The sequence below is a fragment of the Ovis aries genome, chromosome 17, assembly GCF_016772045.2.
Source record: "Ovis aries strain OAR_USU_Benz2616 breed Rambouillet chromosome 17, ARS-UI_Ramb_v3.0, whole genome shotgun sequence".
In the NCBI taxonomy this organism is placed as follows: Eukaryota; Metazoa; Chordata; class Mammalia; order Artiodactyla; family Bovidae; genus Ovis; species Ovis aries.
This window is the reverse complement of record NC_056070.1, coordinates 17,732,107-17,748,688: the sequence shown is the minus strand read 5'-3', so window position 1 is coordinate 17,748,688 and position 16,582 is coordinate 17,732,107. Positions and strand designations below refer to the sequence as shown.

The 16,582-nt window shown below is 42.9% G+C and overlaps 1 protein-coding gene across 2 annotated transcripts in view; it reads right to left on the bottom strand.

The window, feature by feature from the left end:
• MAML3 (mastermind like transcriptional coactivator 3) overlaps positions 1-16,582 on the bottom strand; it is a 450,956-nt gene that overhangs the window by 338,691 nt on the left and 95,683 nt on the right. The window lies entirely within an intron of this gene.

Below are 16,582 nucleotides of genomic sequence, written 5' to 3'. Positions count from 1 at the left end.
AGAACAGAGCTGGGTCCTTGTGCTCTGGCGACATCCCAAGCGGGCACACAACTTCACACCAAATCTGAAGTTCAGTTAGCGGCAGGGCATCCACTTCCTGTTCCACACTGTTGAGCAACAATCATGTACCTCACGGCCCTGAGGTGTCTCCACTTGCATGGTGAAGACCTTGGGAGGCTCATAAACAGGTCTCGCTCGACATGGGGACGACGAGATAAAAGCTTCAAATTCTGGACCGTCCCAAGCCCCACCAGAACACTAAGCATACGACGATTTGAACACGACACGCGTGTTTTAACGCACTTTCCCCTTTCATTCTGCTTTCACCCCTCTTTTCTTTGTTTCTCGAGTCTCCATTTATGGAGGCCAATAGGAGACTTTTCTAGACTCATTTACCTTTAGCTCTGATCAACTTTCAGATCCCATGCAGCATTCTTTGCCTTACTCAGCTTCAGCTTTGTTTCCTTTGAGAAATGTGCTCCTTCAAAAGTCCTGATTTGGGGGCCTTCCCTGGTGGCTCAGAGGTAAAGAATCCCCCAGCCAATGCAAAAGATGTGGGTTTAATCCTTGTTCCAGGAAGATCTCACCTGCTGCAGAGCAACGAAGCCAACTATGGAAGCCCTCGCACCCTAGAGCCTGGGTTTCGCTATAAGAGAGACCACGGCAATAAGTCAGAGCACCCAAACTAGAAAGTAGCCCCCACTTGCCACAGCTACAGAAAAAGCCTGCTCAATAGCAAAGACCCAGCACAGCCAAAAATAAATAAATAAATAATTTTTTGAAATAGATAAATAAAAGAGGTTAAAAAAAAAAAAAGAAAAAAGTCTTGATTTTTAGCTTCTAAGAATGCTGAGGAAGAGGCCCCCAGAAGGCAATACTGTAACATTTTCCAAACAGTCATCTGGGGGATTTGTGACCTTACTAAAATTTCTGGTGGTTTTTGACATCCAACTTCCTTCCTTCTGTGAACTCTCTCCCTCTCCCCACATTCTGTCACATGTTTGGGGGCAAGTATTTGGATGAGTGAAGAATTAAAAACAGAAAAGTGAAAACATCCAACGGTCACAGCAAAAAATTTTTTTTTCTCTTAAAATTGCGCCAGTGTAGCTGGAACAGCTTCACAGGTATGCACCATACATTTTAATCATATCAACTGTGCCCACCTAGATTTAGCTCTTGGGAAAATTGTAACAAAGACAAGACTCTCAATCAGTTTAAAATAGTCTATTGTGACAGGAAAGTACCTTGAAAATTGGTGAAGACTCATACATAGAACCAAGTTCCCCTCTAGGGAAAATCAGCGAATATAAATTCATTAGGGTAGTTAATTCCACCATGTAAGCAGTTCCTGACATCACTGTTAATACTTGGAAAAATAAGCAGCCTTTTCTAATGAACAGACTGTAGACCCTGAAGTGAATACAGCTGAGTTCTAATTGTGCTCCCTTATAAACTAGGAATCATAATATATGTTCTTTTTCCAAGGGAATGTCTTAAGAATAAGTAAGACAAAGGGGTGAAAAATACTTTTAGTTCTTCTAGGCAAGGCACTACCTAATCCCAAATCCCAAGATAGTTCTATAAGGATTAAAAAAAAAAAAAAAAAAAAAACACTGGTGTGTTCTCTGACATTTCAATGAGAGCTATGGGGCCCAAAATGTTTTAAAAGCAGAAAACCGTTAACACTGGAGATATTGTCAAAATACATTTCCTTCTGGTTAAGAAAAGGAGAGAGGGAGGGCTGAAAGGGTGGAATGGGAAGGAGTTGTCATCAAAGCATTGTTAATATGAACTGAATTATATTACAATGGCAATACTTCAACACGGGGAGTGACAATTGTTCCGTTATTATTGTGGATTGACAATATGACAATCCTTCATTGAGAGCGGATGACAGCTGTAGCATTAGAGCACAGTGAACAACACAAGATGAATGAGTGTTACAAGTGTTCTTCCAGGATGGGTGCCTGTTTCGCGGGAGTTTGTATCAACCCCAAATACATACATGCCAGTTTTTCACCATCTCAGCAAATTTAGCATCCCTTGACAAAACCATGTGCTACCAGTGGCCTCAAAGTGCCAGTGGCACGTCCCTGCTTAGTGGATTTGCAGCAGCTGTGAAATGTCAAGTCAAAATGCCACGGAAGATCTATACGGCGCCTCGGCAGAAGAAAGGGCAAGAAACGGTAACATGCCGATGCCCGGACAAGTGTGAGCTGACGTCAAGCTGTCTCCTGATCCGCACTGTTTCTGAACCTCCGTCTTGGCACCGACCTCCTTCCACTGAGGGCCTCTCATTCTGCTGAGAGAACTAACACCATGTATGTTACTTGACATTAACACACGTCAGAGGGCAGAGTTATTTACATTATCTCTTTATATGCTAGAAAAGTCATTCTTGCTTACTTAAAACAAGAAGGCAAGGGAAGAGGCACATAAACCACTCAGAGTATTACCGCAAAAAGATGAGCCCTGGCCACACTCACAGCGCAGTATTTCTCTTTCCAGGGATAATGCCTTTTAAAAAAGCAGAATCTGCCCTTTGTTCTGTTCCAATGCCTGCTTTTTAAAAACTCAGCAATCAATATATTGTGAACATCTTCCCAATCTCATTAAATATTCCTCTAAAATATAATTTGAATGGCGACACATAGTCCATTTTCTACATACACCGTGATTTCACAGAGCTAATCTGCTCCTGTCGGATATTTAGGCTGCCTCCAACTTTTTACTATGAAACACAACACAGCGATTGTGTAAAATGTGTATACTCTCTAATTTCTTGGAATAAATTTATAAAAACATGTACCGATTCTCTGTGATCCTGACTGTGACAACACTCAATGGGAACCTGGGGGCCGTCCTTGGATAGGTGTCTAGAGCATAATTTACCCATCATAAGAGCCTCTGAAGCACTGATGAGAGTAACTGAAGAGGTATAAACAATGGGCAAGGTCTTCATTTTATACGTCTAGACAACAGAACCACTTATCCCTTAATAGCTGTGCCCAAGCCTTCCAGAGTTCAGCAAAGCAATCTGTCTTGGCAGGTGAAGGAAAGAAGACTGTACATCAAGGGAGAGGAATTACGTGAATATTCTATATGCTTCCAAGCCCAACATTAAATAGAAAGGTCCTTCAAAAAGCCTTTGTGGTGTTCAGCCACTAAGCCGTGTCCAGCTCTTTTGTGACCCCATGGACTATAGCCCGCCAGGCTCCTCTGCCCATGGGATTTCCCAGGCAAGAATACTGGAGTGAGTAGCCATTTCCTTCTCCAGGGGATCTTTCCCATCCAGGAATCGAACCCAAGTCTCCTGCACCGGCAGGCAGATGCTTTTCCACTGAGCCACAAAAATCTTTGAGTGACTAATACAATGTGGGAGTTATTTTACGCTATTTTCCAAGTATTTCTAACTTGCTGTTTTTCAGGCACAGAGCAGAACTGCACTTCCTGGCCCTCCTCTGGTTAGATGGGATCTTGTGAGCAGTTCTGACCAATAAACTGAGAGCAGAGTGCCAGGTACCATTTCTGGGCCGGAACACTAAATTGCTGATGTTAAACCCTCTGGAAAACTCTCTTTCCTTTGGCACAACCACTGGTGTGAGACAGCCAAGAAGTTTCGTCAAGTATGAGTCCCTGACAAACAGTCTCTCTTCCCCCCACGCCCCTGCCCCAACAACAAACATGAGCAAGAATTAAAGTTTTGTTGCTTCAAAGCCTAAGATTTGGGGGCCATTTGTTACTATATCACCAACCACCCTTTCTTGATGAATAAATACAGTAACTGTTTTACCTAATTTCATTGTCTCATAATCTGATTTAAAATAGTCACATGAAATTCCATTCTTTTCTACATCTATAATTTGAAAACCTGGAGAGTCACAGACCTAATCTTTAAGGTTTCCTGGGCTTTATGATGTGATCATTCAAGGATGGTATTTCTAGTGCCTTTTGGGCACTTACGTTACATGCTTTGGGAAAGATGAAGACACAGCTGCAGCCCTGAGAAGCTTAAAATAAAGAGGGAAGGATACAGTTTCAGAATTTCTGTAAAAGAGGAATTTAGGGTTAGCAATTGGGATGCAAAGGGCACTTGGGAGACTAGCTTGAAGCTGTGTTTGCATAGCCAACACAGTCAGTGTGTAATTATATATTTATTTGAAGTGGCTTTGCAGGGAGGCTGAGGAGCAATACTGTAAAGTATCTAATGCCCTTCTCTGAGCTGACCTTGGCACCATCAAGGATACAGCAAGGACAACTCAAAGCAGATTGTGGAGAGCTTCTAAAGAAAGAGGCTGTGATGTTCAGAGGACTGGAAGACACAGTCTGAGTGGGAGACACAGAGAGAAAACGTTCACTGAGGACACCGTATTTGAGATGAGCTTTGGAGCCCGGATTTCCACAGGGAGAGACTGGAGGCAGAGAAGCCAGGCAGAAGGAAAGCCTAGCATAAGCAGAGGCACAGGGGCGAGAAAACAGAGGACATATTCAGAAAGTTATCCAGGGCGGAGAGAAGTCACAACTAAGGTCTAGAAAGTTCATTAGGTAAGTGCAGATTTGGGGAGAGACCACTGAGCGGCTGACACGGATTTGTGCTCCAAGGGCTCAGACAGGGAATTCCGGGCAGGAGGTGGGCGGGACCCCGGGATGTGAAGAGCAGGATCAAAGAGGAGGGAGGCAGGAAGCGGAAGCCCTGGTCCCTGGCAGGTTGACATGGCTGAAGCATGCCGCCTGCGTCTAAACAATGAAGGTGGTAAAGCAAGGGGGCTGCAACCCAGAGCGGGAGGCTCTAAGATGGACCTGGAGGGCGCTGTGTTTCCAGCTCAAAACTCTCAGCACAGGACTGAACATAAAACAGGCAAGCAGTAACTGAATAGCAGCTAACAATACTAACTCACTGACCAAATGAGGGGCAAGGCAGTTCTACAGGACAGGCTGGCCTGTTCCCCCACCCTCTTTTAACACCTCTGGCCACTTTTGAAGCTTTATTTTGTCACTGTGTCTCCCTTCCAAAACTGGGCACAAAGACGAAGGTTTCACTCGGATCTGAGCATTGGGCTACCTGTAAATAGTTCTAATTTAACCTGGTGTGTGTGTTAGTCGCTCAGTCGTGTCCAACTCTTTGCGACCCCATGGGCTGTAGCCCACCATGGAACTCTCCAGGTAAGAATACTGGAGTGGGTTACCATTTCTTTCTCCAGGGGATCTTCCCGACGCAGTATCAAACCCAGGTCTTCTGCATTGCAGGCAGATGCTTTACCTTCTGCGCTACTAGGTAAGCCTGGAGGAGACTGAAAATGAGTGAAATGTTGTCTGCAGATTATCTAGGAATTGTAGCTTTAAAAAGGATATGTGGGAATGTATAGACTGTTTTTTACAACATGATGATAAGAAAAAGGTAAACTCTTAAAAAGAAAAAAAACATTGCAGTTACTCGGCATTGGTGAAGGTTTTCACTGATAATTCCCTTTCAGTTAATCTGATCTCCCATGCTGCCCTTTATGAAACCATTTTAGCATTGTTTCAAAGGAAAAAAAAGACACAAAGACAAAAATTAGTAGAAGGGCTGGAAAAAGCAGGTGGAGTGGGAGGATAATGATCACTTTTCTGTATGATACTGAATAAGGAGACTGGATTTCTGGCCCAGAAAGTATTTCAAGTATGGAAGGACCATTTCTTGAGGGAAATGGGCAGTTTTAACCGCGAGTATCGTCCTTTTGATATCCCCCCAAAACACAAGCAGATCCAAGAATAGCTTACAGGAAACCACAACACTCTTCTTTACTGAGAAATAAACACAGGTTATTTTTTCCAAAGGCACATGAGCGCCCAAATAATAAGCCACCTCCAAAAGGTCGGGAGAAATTAGAACCTATCAGACAAAAGAACCAAAGGAAGTCCCCCCTATATCTGGACTTCACCTGGTTGCAAAAGCAATGGATGCCTATGCCATTCTTATCACCAAAGAGAGCAAAAATTTCTACGAGAACTTCACTGGAATCTGTTTTGTTCTGAGGTCAGATCTACAAAGCCATAATTACCCAGGTAACTTGGGTCTGACGCTACCCAAAATATCTAGGTAATTATAGGAGAAAGGTCATTTCCTCTCTATACTGGCAACTATACCTCTGGGTGTCTCCACTGGCAGTTATCCAGTTAAGAGCAGCCTTTCATTTCACTTTGTGCTTGTACAGACCCTGCCAAAGACGATGACATTCTAAAGGGGGGGGGGTGCGGATTTTGTTTTTAATTGCCTTTATAAATATTCCTCCTCTCTTGCTTGTTCCCTAGGACGATCTGATAAAATATCCTCTGCTCACTTGTACATTGAGGGAAAGGCATTCTGGACTGGGAGAATCCTGGGAGACAGAAAGGAAATGGAGAGGTGAAGAGGAAGAATGAACAGAGATCTGCAAAACTGTCGGGATTAAAAGATTCACCGTGATGAAGAGAGGGGGAGAGACAGAGGAGGAACGGACGTCTTATTCAGAGTTTGAGCTTTGACAACACAGGCAGTTTGGGGGCAGAAAGCCGCATAACTGCCCGTCTGTGATTGCTCAAGAGAAGCGCCCGTTCCTTTTCTTCACAAAGAAAAAATGGCATTTATCTCAAGTACAGCGAGGCATAGGAGGCTTCACCTCCCCCATCCTCTTTCTTCCCTCTTCCTCCTGCCGGCTCGTCTCCCTCACCGCCTCCCCTTCCTGTTGGAAAAGAAAAGGTGGGAGGGGAGTGGGAGGGGGAGGAGGACCCGCCGGCCACCGACAACACGGTGGGAGTCTCTTTTCTTCGGCTTTTACCAGCCTATGGGGGTCAGGATGCTATTGGTTCAGCTTTACGTGTGATCTGGTGCCTCTCACTTAGCAACAGCGAGCAGGGGAGGCAGGAAGCAACGCCACCTGGCTCCTGCGAGCGTGCGGATGGTTTAAAACAAGCCACTAGCTCAGAGGGAGACAGAAAAGGGGGGAGGGGGTGGAGAGAAAGAGAGCAGTCTGAGCTTAACATATTGCACCATTAGGAGCAAGGCTTAATCAGGGTGTTAACTACAACCAACCGGCAGGCACGGGGCGGGGAGAGCGGAGACTGGACAGGAGTTATTTTTAATGAGTATCTGGATATAAATCATATACAGAAAGCCTTCATGTATTTTTTTAAAAGGACAAATGACACTGTGCTGCCTGGGTGGTGGGTGGGGAGATAGATGGGGTTCTCTAGGCAAAAAAAAGGAGATAAGAGGAACCTAAAACTGTCCAGTGGGTTTCCTCGGTTTTATTTTGTTTTCACACCAGGGTGCTACTAGAAAAGGAAAAGGAAAATTGGGTGTACTTGAAAAAGCAATTGGCTATGTAATCCCAGGAATTTTTTTTTAATTAGTCAACAGTAGCTCTTTCTAAATCCTAAATTCCATTTTAGCATTTGAGAATTAACTTTCTGGAGTGGTAAGTGGCAAAAGAGAAGTACATCTCTGCTAGAGAGAGGTGGTTTTGGTTTTTTGTTTTTTTTTTGCCTTGCTTCCTTTGTGGTAAAGGGAAATTTCTGAGAAGGATGCCGATAGAAGTTCTGAAAGCTCACACTGCCTGGATATAACAGGGCCCAGGGCCAATAACAACAAGGAAATGTATTCCGCTGTCCCTTCTTTCATTTCTCTTAATAGAATTTTCCCTTCCCCTCCATCCCAGGTCCCCCACCAGACTTTAGAAGGATTATCTCACCTCCTTACCCATGTAAACTCAACCCACCCCATCACATCAAACAGCCTCGAAACTACAGATGGGAGAGTGTCTTTCGTCCCTTCTTAGAGAAAAATGGTGCCTTTCAGCATGGACTGGAGCCTTTCACTGGTGTCAACCCAGGCCCCTAGAGACAAGGACAAGCAGCCCAGAGGACACAGATGGACCTCTATCCACCCAAATAAACCAGACCCAATTAACCCCTTCAGCTCTGAGCAGTAAAAGCCACTGACTAGAGTGACACCTACTGCTCGGGGTGCAGCTGTACAATCTCCTATCACCGACCAGGTTCTCAAATTCTGCTCCACTGGGCGGGCTCCTCTGAACACGTTTCTCTCTCCTAGTAGCTGAATGAGGACATTTTCAGCTTCTCCTTCTTGGGCTGACCTCAGCATCTGTAACTCGGGACTCCTCAGGGTCTAGGGATCCTCAGCCCTGGGTTACAAAAGCTCCCAGGTATAAACTGACTCCACTTAGCAGTGATTCTACACAGGAGGGAGAGAAAGCAGTTTGATTAAGAGCCCACAACTCATTCAGAATCACTGCTAAGGTGAAATCGCTTTTATTAAGAATCCTCTTTGACACTTGACTACATTATCCTGGGGAAAATGAAACTTTTATCCAGTATCCATGGGATTTTACGCTACGGGGGAAAAACCTGACGGTGAAGGACTAGTGTGCTGTGTGTGTGTGGCCTGGTTGTTAAGTTGTGTCTGGCTCTTCGTGACCCCATGGACTGCAGCCCACCAAGCTTCTCTATCCATGGGATTTCCCAGGCCAGAACACTGGACTGGCTTGCCATTCCTTCTCCAAAGGATCTTCCTGACCTAGGGATCAAACCTGCATCTCCTGTGTCTCCTACATTGCAGGCAGATTCTTTACCACTGAGCCACCTGGTACAGAAAAGCATTTTACCAACCCACATTTCTTCTACTCTATGTGTTCAGTCAGATCCCAGAAATTCCCTTTCATTGGGAAAAAAAAGTCCATACAATTAATGAAAGTTATACTTTTCTGAAAGCATAGCAAAAATGCTATGTTAATGATGAAAATATCTATGTTATTATTCTTTTCTACAGTAAGGCCAAGAAACAATGTCACTAACAAAATCCATGATTTCTACCCAAATAGGCACTAAGTTAAAAACCATATTAAAGGTGCCAGGATGATTATAAAAGCAATGGGTCAGGAGGTATAGCTTGATTCATTTTAGGCAAAAAATATCTAGTGAGTCTTCACCAAGTCTTCACACATTGAACAGAACACTAGTAATGCTGAAAAGTCAAACACTTCTCATCTTTAAGGATGCTCAAAAGTGTTTCGCAAATATTCTGCTCTTTATTCCCAAACTACCCACTTGGAATGTTCAATTGTGATATTCTTATTCCAGAACTGGGAAACAGTGGAGTCTCCCAACTTACACAAGGTCACAGAGCAAGCCTGTGGACATGAGGAAATGAGAACCAGGCTTCCTAATTTCAAGTCCAGGGCTTCGCAATTGGGCCGCTAGAGCCAAGCAATTCTCTGAGTAACAGTGAGGTCTCCCTCATATATTTATGGATGCCTCATCCTTGTGTGTTAATTTCTATGACAATCCAGAGTTGAAATGTCATTCTGCTGACATTCCTCTTACTTTGTGATCCCTTTATCTGGTGTTTTCACCAAATGGGTTAAGGGAAAAAATTAGTATTGGGAGGCATGAGCAAAACCCATCAAAAAATAAAAAATAAACAGAAATGGTTCAAACTTACATCAAATGAAAGGCTAAATATACCCACTTCTACCTACCCGTCTAGCATTTTTACACAGAAATGAGTATTAGCTGATGATACTCTGAGAAGTAGTTGTAGGGACTCACCACTAAGACACAATCCACAAGGTGGAGCTGCTATGGGGCATCGGGCTACTACGCTCATTATCGCACAACAGGAAGACTTTCCCTCTTTCCCCAGAAGTTCACACTGACAGAACACACCTGTGTTGAGCATGTGCACTAAAGCTCTCCCTACAGCTCTGCCATGAATCACCCTACCCTGTGTGCAGAAATCTGGTCAGTGGGGTAAGGGTGCTAGAAGTGACATCTACAAGCGTCCCTTAAAAATCTCACACTTTTTCTTAAAATGAGAGGCTCCTTCCCCCAAAATATCTTTAAACCTACAACTATTTCCCCATCATAGAGAAGAAACTGATGATCAATTTGTCCCAATTCTTTTCCAGGCGATGTTTTAACATGCACCCAAATATCCAGGATCAGCTTAATGGACATCACCTGTGAGTTGTATACAGCTAGCTATACAGAGGCAATTAGAACACCCCTCACTCAAAATGTGAAAGTTGTATCTTACCACGTCAATTGTGCAAGATGGAAATGCCCCATCCATTGTGAGGGATCCCAAATGTGAGGGATAACACATGCTTCAGACAGCAACATGAACTGTCGGCACCAACCACTAGTGCTCCTGGTTTTTAGGGTTGGATGGAGTGCCCCAAAGTCAGCAAGTCTGACCCTCAGCTTTGCAAAAAGTCCTCTTCAACACCCTTCACATGTTCCATAGCACCAGCCTAGAGGTGGGGGCACCTCTGACTGCTCCCCACCTTGCTTCCTTCAGTTGACCTGCCCCCCTGGACTGTTCTGGCTCCATCTGGCTTCCATCCCCGACTGAATTCAGGTAGTCCAGGCTGGGAGCACATTACTTTCCCCCTGTATCACTGAAGGGACCCCACTCCCAGATCCTTGGGTTCTCCTCTTGGCTGTGTAGCTTCGAGACCCTGTCTGCCCTTGGCCCTCACCACCAACAGTGTTTCTTATTTATTTACTTGTTTCATATGCAAGATTTTCCATAAATGGCTCCTGCGAGCCTACTTTTATAAACAAAACAGAACACCATAAACTACATTTATAAACTTTTTTGAAAGTATAGACCAGGACCCAGCAAAAGAGCATTTAGTAAACAGTCTAGGTTTGGGGGACCAAAAAGAAAGAGCAAGGCTCTTTTGTAGAAACTTATACAATGAGAGAGAAAATTTTCCAGAAACTTCTTATTGACAAAATTCAGCACTTTATTTGTGGGCACTAACATTTGAATTTCAGTTTCCACCTCTCATAAAATATCATTCTTCTTTTGAATTCTTTTCAACCTCTTAAAATACGTAAAAATAATTCTTAGCCTATGTGCCACACCAAAACACATGGTGGGGCCATTTTAGCTCCTGGGCCGTGGTTTGCAAGTCCTGGAATATACACCAAGCAGTGAAAACTGTGGCTAGGTTGAGGGAAAGGGCAGGAGAGTAGAAAGATAAGTCCTTCCCCCTGCCCCACAACCACCATGTTTTAATTAAGACATTCTGTATTATTTTCCTTTTCATTACAGGCGTGTTATTGCTTTTATGATTTGAAAAAGTCATGGAAGATGTGATTAATTAGAACTAGACTCCTTTAGAGCTTTCAAGAGCTTTTTAGAGCTTTCAAGTTCCTCCATAACCTTCTTATTTAACTTAATTTCCATTATTATCCTCTGTATCTCTTCCTTTGTCTGAACTTCTATGTGTCTCTCTTGTTTTCATGCCTTTGCTGCCTGGGAACCTCATACTTGTATTTCAAGGCTTACTTGCTAGTCTTAACTTCTTTCCTTAACACGTCCATACCCAAGACAGTAAAGGGAAAACTTCAGTTCTCTGATGATCACTTGTCAGTTACTTTAGTATGTGTTTGTCTTGGGTTCCCCACAGGCAGGGACCACCTGGGAACCTTCAGGGTCCTTGCAGCACCAACCAGCAAGGAATATCCACTTAGGTGTTCAACAAATACTCGACAGCTTTTCAGTCAACCCAAGCTAAAATACAACAAATAGTATAATATCAAATAAATATTTTAGGATCAGTGGATAGAAGTTAGAAAGATAGAAATGTTGGCTTGATGTGTGAAAACATTATTTTCTAACTTTTAAACCTGCCCAACAATGAAATACACTGCCTCTTAAAATAACACATTTCCTGATACTAAAAAGTATTCAAAACACAAGTGGATGACCATCTGTCAGGGATTCTGTGGAAGGAATTCCTGTATTATTTAGGTCAGACCACATGGGCTCTAAAGTCCCTTCTCACTCAAGAATTTGTTATTCTTATTGACACTCTGTTCTTACCCACCCCCCCACATACCTCATTTATTCGTTAAAATTAAGTGATTTGAAGTAAGAGGGGTGGCACGTTCACAACTCATATCATCAAAAATGCTGTAATTCGGTGGGTATATTCGGATGATATTAATTGGCTTGTTCTACGCAGGCTTAGTATATTTTTCATAAACCATCAATACTAATGTGAGAGATCCCAGAGTCGTGAGAGTTTTTGTCTCTTATTTAGATAGCCCCCCGGGGATGGCTTTCTTATTGTTTTGTTTACCCATTTGTTTATTCTCTTTTCCTAAGGTTGTTGGGCTTTGGTCACTGATCAGCCGTCTGAACGACAACCTGCAAATCAGAACACCACCTATATTTTGCTTATCCTGCATCCCAGCTTTCTAGATCCTTTAGAATTCTGGGAGAATCTCAGATTCAAAAGGAACTTATGACAGACATACCCCACCACCTCTTTGGAGGAAAAAAAAAACCACACAAACATTATAACCTCTGAGCCCTCCATGACATGTAAACAAATTTCCAAAACTATATGTCATGGGGCTCTTTCATCAAGCTGCTGCTGAACACCCACGCTGGGCCAGGCGGGGCACTAAGGACCAAGGACAAACCCTAGCCCAGGGACTTTTACTGTCACCCAGAAGGCCCAGTTAGCTGTGAAATAGAAAGACATACACTGACTGGCTTCCAGTGTCTATCAGGAGCCTAGGAACTGAGAGCTGGTGACAGGAAAGACAGCAGAGGAGACAGAAGGGGACAAGGCAGGAAGAAAAGGAGAATCAGAATCGGCTGCAGCAACAGGTCCACGTGGCATTAGAAGTGAGGAGACGATGGAACTTCCCTGGCGGTCCAGCGGCCAAGACTCCAAGCTTCCATTGCAGGGGATGCAGCTCCCAGCCCTGGTGGGGGAACTAAAATCCCGTATACTGCTCATCACCACCGCCTCCCACCCCAAAAAGTAAGGAGACTCTGGGAGAAAAGAAAGGGGACCCAAGACGCTGTTTGAAGGGTAAAACGGAAACTTCCGGAAATCACTGGGGCATCTACTCCAGGTGTCCACAGAGTCCAGTGCTACATGATGCCTTCACTTCAGCAAACAAACCATGCTCCTAATCAGAGATCACTTCTCTAAACCTGCATTTCCCAGGAACTCTCCGAGTGTCCTGATCCAAGTCCTAGAAAGCTTGGCACACACAGTACACTTTCAGCTAATGTTGGTTTTCTTTTCAAAGTCTTCTTGGGTCATTAAGAAAAGATTCGATCATGTCGTGGCCATAAGAACAGATCAGGGAGTGATACTGGTGGTGGTGGTGGTGGTTTAGTGGCTAATTCGTGTCTGACTCTTTGTGACCCCATGGACTGTAGCTCATCAGACTCCTCTGTCCATGGGGTTTCTCAGGCAAGAATCCTAGAGTGGGTTTCCGCTTCAGAGTACTACTAAGAGCTTCTGATTATTGCAAGCTGACTACGTGCAGACACTAGGCTAAGCACTTTGAACGGATTATCGGCTTCCCTAGTGGTTCATTGGCTAAGACTCTGCACTCCCGATGCAGGAGGCCTGGGCTCGATCCCTGGTCAGGGAACTAGATCCCACGTGCCACAACTAAAGATGCCCCATGCTACAACTAAGACCTGGCTCAGCCAAATAAATAAATACACATAAATATTTTAAAAATAAAAGGTTTTTTTTTTAAAAATTAATGGATTATCCCAACACCCCTATTACATAAGTCCTGTATTTTGGATGTAGAAACTAGGGATTAGAAAAATTAGAAACTTACCCCAGGATCCTAAGGCTAGTAAGTAACAGATCCAGGATTTAAACCCAAGAGATCTTGCTCGAAATTCAGGGCTCTTCAACACAGAGTTAGAATGTGGTAAAATGTCTAGAATATCTCCTTGACTTGGCTTTTTCAACATCAGCAGCCTTCTCACCTTCAGACCATGCAGGAGCTATTTAATTTTCGAACATCAGAGAATGAGATGGTAAAACTACATGTTAATAAAAGTCTAATTGAAAAGTTCTTCTCTTGAAAAGAGAAACCACAATGAATAAAAACCATGTCCTAGAAAATCAAAACAAAATGTGCCCCCAGAAGACTGATGCAGGTTCCAGGGACAATTTGCCAGAAGCTTTTTTTCCCTGAAATTATAGGAAGAGGAAAAATCAGTGAATTTATTGGCACTAGGACAAGAAGTCTAAGGAACATCCTCTTGGTCAGCAAAAGAATGTTCTAAGGTAATTGTTAAGATAACACTTTGTGTGTGTGTGCGTGTGTGTGGGGTGGGGTGGGGTGGTGCGTGCTCAGTCACTTAGTTGTATCTGACTTTTTCCAACTCCATGGACTGTAGCCTGCCAGGCTCCTCTTCCCATGGGATTTTATCTGGCTTTTAAAAAATATGGTATCCCACATGGTTGGATTATCAGAGAGTGAAGCTGAGTCATTGAAGTAAAAGCTATTTTGATGGAAATCTTTCTAAAGCATGACATACTTACATTTACATATTCTTAAACAGAAAATATCATTTCCTTGATGTTTCTTTTATAGGATACTCATGAATATTATTAGTAATAACAGGTTGCTATTCAATTACTTTTGAGGGGAGTATTAAACTCACGAGAGCTCTCTGCCCCTGCATCAGGTGACCCCACATTAAATGACCTCGCATGAGATGATTCCAAACTGCCACACCTCCAGGTCCCCAAGTCTGCCTTTTATATTTCTTTTTTTCCTCCTCTCTGCACTTCCTGCTTTCCCATAGTTTCCAGTTTGCTTTCTTATTTTCCATTTGGTTGGTTTGCTGAGGATCTCAGGGTGGCTTCATACCATCTCCAGGGTTAATTGTAAAGGGTTTCCCCCTACTACTGCTCCCTGAGTATTTTATTTGCAGTGTTTATTTATTTATTTATTTTAAAAACTCACTTCCCAGTTCCAGATGGTTGAGGTTGATGGAAGTCTATTGGAAGCCTAACCTCCAATTAAAGGTAAAGTTCCTCTAATTTTTTTTTTTTTAATGTCTTTCTTAAAAACCAGAGTATGGATTTCTGGAGAAGCTTTATTTCATTTATCTGAGAAATCAGATCCATTCCTTTTAAAATTAAATATCAACATACAATGGAAAAGAAAGGGGGAAAAGTATGATTCTTTTAGAAAGTAAAATAGACTTTTGTTTTCCCTAAAACACTTCATGTGTTGGAAGTGATACTCCTTCAACATAAGGGTATTTTTTTTTTACTGATTTAAGTTAATTTGGTAAGAAAAATAACCTAATATTTGATGTAATTCTTTCATTATTCCTGCTTGATTTTGGTCAATGAATGGGCAGATAGATATTAAACATGAAATGGATTATATATAATATATACAAATACATATACACACATACATATGGCATTGTTGTAATATATATATTCACAGAGTTTGCATTCTGCCTGTCACTTTTATGTTATTTCATGTTTCCCTGTTTCAGCATAGTACCCAATCTACCATGTCATAGCTTTCTGGAATTCTATTTTTTTAGTTTTCCCATTTCCCTATTATTGAGCATTTGTTTGCTTTACAATTTTGTTGTGGTTTAAAAAAAAAAAGGCAGTGGATATTTTCATAAAAATGACTTGTTCTTCTAAATTAATCCTTCGTGTTTAAACATGGATCTTCGTGTTATTGACTCAATTTAAAAAAAAATCTAAGTACAGTTAGGAAAGACAAGTGGAAGAAAAAGAAAGTGAGACCAGGTTTGAGAGAAATGAATGAAGAGTCTGGGGGAGCGTTTTGTCTGGAAAAGGCCGCCTCTTGTATGTAGAACACTGGTTGTATCGCCCGTTCTCCTTCAAATGCTGAACGACACTATGATCCAGGTGAAGATTACTTTCCTCGCTGTGATTTGACTTCTTGCCTAGAAATTCTAACTGGAGAGCAGAATCGGGATTCAGTGCTCTCTAGAACAACTGCCATTATTTCTGTGCGTGAGTGCTAAGGTGCTTCAGTCCTATCCCGCTCTTTGTGACCCTATGGACTGTAGCCCACCAGGCTCCTCTGTCCATGGCACTCTCCAGGCAAGAGTACTGGAGGGGGTTGCCATTCTCTTCTCCAGGGCATCTCCCTGATCAGCGACTGAACCTGCACCACCTGCATTGGTAGGCGGGTTCTTTATCTAGCGCCGCCTGGGAAGCCCACATTTTCATTGTTTAAATTTGTCTAAAAGGGGTTGGACCAGGAGACAGGGATACCTGGGAGTGCTGCAGTCCATGGGGTCGCAAAGAGTTGGACAGGACTGAGCAACTGAACAACAAAAAAGGAGTTGGAGACTACAAAGAAATAGTTATCATTATTTTATTAAAAAGCTTTAAGGGAGATTTTAAGCTTGCAAGGAAAGAAAAACAACCTTCTGAATCACTGTAGTACCCCTTGCACATTCACAGGAACGTAGTAGGTAACTGATAAGCACAGTCATGGGAATAGAGTCAGGAACGCAGTAAACACTTTCTGAAGAAATGGTGGGTGGCAGAGTTGTATTCCTTTCCCCGAAGGAAATCTCTTTGCCCTACTCCATAGCACGCTTGTGGATGGAAAAGTCTTTAAAATCTGATAATACATGGTTCCAAAACAATGCATAGTTCCTGAGCATTTGCCAACAGGGATGCAGATCAAAGGGGGAAAGAAATGCCCTGACATTCTCAGGATCTGATTGTTAAGGACATAATATAAATCCCTA